Genomic DNA, 4,317 nt, shown 5'->3' on the forward strand with positions numbered 1-4,317 from the left:
CTGATATTAGAGAAAAGGCAGTGGTTCTTTCTTTTTGACTTTTGTAGATGTCAGGGTTCAGCTGAATCCTGCACAAACAGAGCTAAGAAATTCCATATAAGTCCTCACTGAGTGGTTTGTTCCAAGCAGAGACATACCTTTTTGCTTTATGTTTCAGGAGTGCTTTATCAAGATAAATGAATCTTACAAATCTGGGAAAAAACAAAACAAAACAAACAAAGAAAGAAACAAAACAAAACAAAACCAAACAAAAATAAACAACAACAAAAACCTCAACAGCAACAAGAAAAACACACATTCTCCACAAAACACTTTTTTCCTGAACTTCATCCTTGTATAGCAGCAGTTTTTTTTTCTGTAGGAGTCAGCTTTGCTAAGCTCTCTGCTACAATATCTCAGCTTGTTCTATTTGATGGCTGTTCTCCTGTCATCACTCATTTTCAGTGGGCAAAGGGGAGCAATTGCTGGGCATCAAATCATCATCAAGTAAACCAGCCTTGACACTACTTAAAAAGAGAGATGGATGGTCAGTTAGCTTCTACTGAAAATATTCCCCTAACTATCCTACAAGGTCCCTTGATAGCAGACTAGAGCTTTTCTATCTTCCTTTCCTTCCCTCTTCCCTCTTCCCTCTTCCCTCTTTCCTCTTCCCTTTTCCCTCTTCCCTCTTCCCTCTTCCCTCTTCCCTCTTCCCTCTTCCCTCTTCCCTTTTCCCTCTTCCCTCTTCCCTCTTCCCTCTTCCCTTCCATCTCTTCCCTCTTCCCTCTTCCCTCTCCCCTCTTCCTTTCCCTCTTCCCTTTTTCCTTTCTCTTTTTTTCCTTTCCTTTCCCTTCCCTTTTTTCCTTCCTTTTCCCTTCCCTTTTTCCCTTCCCTTTCCCTTCTCTTCCCTTCTTCCCTTTCCCTTTTCTTCCCTTCTTCCATTTCCCTTTCCGTTCTTCTATTTCCCTTTCCCTTCTTCCCTTTCCTTTCCCTTTCCCTTTTCCTTTTCCTTCTTTTCCTTTCCCTTCTTCCCCATCCCCTTCCTCCCTTCCTTCCTCCCTTCCCCCCTTCCTCCCTTCCTAAAGGCTCCAGGCTCCACATTCAACAGTTAAAGCAACAGAAATACAAGCTGTGAAGCAAACAGCTTTCCTGCATTGTCTTCCCTTGTCTCTAATGGGCAACATAGGCCTCCCCACACATGTATAAGTTCCAGAATGCCAAATAGATTACAGTGAACCAGTCACCACTCATCAGTCTGCTACCTCTCATTCACATAACTCACTTTAAGCTTACATTTCATTTTAGAGCACAAAATTTACTAACAGTCTGGAAATTAAATAAAGAGACTCTTCCCAGATAAATAGTACTTAAAAGCTGATTCACTGTGCTTCTTCACATACTTTAGCACCACTGGGTTTTGTTCTTTGGAGGTACAAGCAGAGCATAAGGAAATCCCCAGATTTTACTGGCTAGCTTCAATTTCTCAATGATTATGATGCTCATATGCAAAGTAACTTTGTGTGAGCTGTTCCCTTTACTCATTCTTAAACATTTTGGGTGTTGCAGATTTTGCCAAAGGCTAGGAAGGCTATACCTGGAATTGATTTCCTGAGTAAGAACAAAGTTATGATTTAAAATAAATCAAATTGAAAAACTAAAAACCTTTATTCTTGAAGAAATAAAATATTTCTACTCAAAGTCTCCATACTAAAAGAAAAAATAATTATTGCATGTCAGAAATATGTTCAAGATATTTCAGGAACAATGAACTGCTCTTTCTCTGCCCAGATGACAAATATTTAATGATATAATTTAGCCATACGACTTTTGGTCAGTATATAGATGTTGCATACTGTACCACACTAAGACCACTTTCAGTGTCCTGTTGTATTGCTGTAGTTCTGCTGATGCAGGAGGTGCTGTGTCCCTAACACCAGCCTAGGAGACAGCACAAATGTCTCCCCGAGACATGAGTCTTTCATTAACACTTTGTGGTAAAGAACTGTTGCTCTGAAGACACTTTAGCTCATCCAATTACCATCGTGCCTGAAAGCCTGCATGAGTAAACAAACAAATAAATAAGTAAATCTCAGAATTCTAAATTGTAAAAATAGAAGAAAAGCACCGTGCGTGCAGTTAAATTCTCTAAATAGGATTTTGGTGCTATCACAGTAGTATTACCGCAGTACAGAAAAAGCAATTTTGATAATAATTTTACAAAAGTGGGACAGAAGATCCCAGAAGCATAACCTTTCTCAGATTTATCTGTCTATTCAGCTCTCATTAAAGTCAATGGGAATTTGGAGACTCTCTAATGGCGGAAAAGCCACTACAAAGCATAAATGTTCAGACAGTGCCTCAAGGTCCTTACTCCAGCAAAATTCTCATGTAAATTAGTGAGAATTTTGTCCTGGGGGAGAGAGGAGACTCATTTTGTTTGTGGAGACTGAAATATTTAAAATGCTAAGCCATTGTTTAGCATTTGTCGGTATGCTTTTACTGTAATTACTCACCAAAATGTGCAGGGGTCAACCCTTCAAAGTCATGACTTCCTGAGTGTTTTGTAAGTTGAAGGAAACTATCAGTACTCAGTAAAGTGGAATAGAGCTCAGCATTCCTGTGTCTATGCCATCAGAACCCAGCATGGTCCCAACTGAGGAAGCACAGGGAGGTGAGATCAGTCAGTGACATGCTGATTGAGAAAGAGGCACAATGTAGCTGAGTGTCTCCTGGTTTTAATTCACGTGTTACTCTCTTTTACTCTTAGGGATTGGAGGCACTAATTTAAATTCCTTTTAGTGCTATTTACTTAAAATGTACTTTACTGGGACATGATGTGCTTTTAAAGCCATGTGATGTCTTGGTAGAATTCTGTGATTATATATTCATGGGAAATAAAAATAATAAAAATAATAAAAATTAAGCATCATTTAGACATGCAGGTATTTCTGAGAATGCAAAAAGTAAATCTTTCCTATTGTGGAATTAGTGTATTATGTGTAAGTAATATATAAACAAATAGTTTATGATTAAGTCATCTTATTATGAACTATAAATATATGTTAATATATATAAATATATATTATTATATAATATTATATAAATAATATTATATAAATAATATATGTTCAGTCTTGTATTGGATAGGATTTTCCCAAGATGTCCACTTGCATGTTTACTGGAAATGTGAAAGCTTACATAATAAAATTAAAGATATTAGTCTTTTATGGACAAATGCATTTCTAATGTTTTTAGATTCAGTTTACAGGCAGAAAAATACTGAGTTTCTCACTTGCTTGTTACATGTCAGTTATAATTGTGCAGTCATTATATATAATACACTTTCAGAGGTCTTGCTCTTGTCATTCACTATAGAAGAAGTAATATGGATAAAGTTTATACTTAATATACTTTTTTTTTTTTTTTTTTTTTTTTTTAATGCAGGGAAAATTAAATACAAAACCAGATATTCAAATACTCAGGTTTTTGTATCTGTACAACTACTCAGGGAATTTATATGATTTCAATTTAAAAAAATTTACACTGTCACAGGGTAGAATTTACCCAAATTAACAGAAAAAAAAACGCATTTACATTTGTCAATTTTAGGTTTTCAAGATTTATAACAAAACAATATGTTATGACTGAAGAAAACAACCAACAACCAAACAACTATCTTTCTGAATTCTTTCAGAACTGCAAGCTTTCAAATCTATGGACCTTCAAATAACATTAGAAAGCAAAGTAATGGAGAACTGTGTTATCTCAATAGATGGGAAACTGCTGTCATCCTTGTAAACATTTGCAAGGCCTTTTGCATGGTCCCCACAAAATTCTTGCTCCTGATACGAACTAGAATGGATTCTGTGAATGTACTATCAGTTGACTAGAAGGTTGCATCCAGAGAGTTATTTAGTCAGTGGCACAATGTCCAAATGGAGACCAGAAATCAGTGGTATTCTTCAGGAGTCCATACTGGGATGCATACTGTTTAATACTTTCATTAATGACATACATAGTGAGAAACACGAGGGCACACTCAGCCAGTTTGTGGATAACATGCTATCCAAAAGGACACTGACATGATGGCAGGTGACCACACATGTAGTTGGCTTGTGTGAATCTCATGAGAGCAAAGCTAATCAACAGGAATCGAGTCCATCTTTGGTGAAAAAGTGACTCATCAAAAAGACATCAAAACATTGCTGGGTCTGGATTGATCAGAAGATCTTTGTTTAGTTTTGCTCACTTGAAGAACTGTGTGTGTTTGCAATATCAAAGCCACAGTGTTACTGTGAAAATTTAGGGGAACTGTTGTGGTTTTGTTCAATTTGTACA

This window comes from Coturnix japonica, chromosome 2, assembly GCF_054131305.1.
Source record: "Coturnix japonica strain WE chromosome 2, WE-NBRP24, whole genome shotgun sequence".
NCBI lineage: Eukaryota > Metazoa > Chordata > Aves > Galliformes > Phasianidae > Coturnix > Coturnix japonica.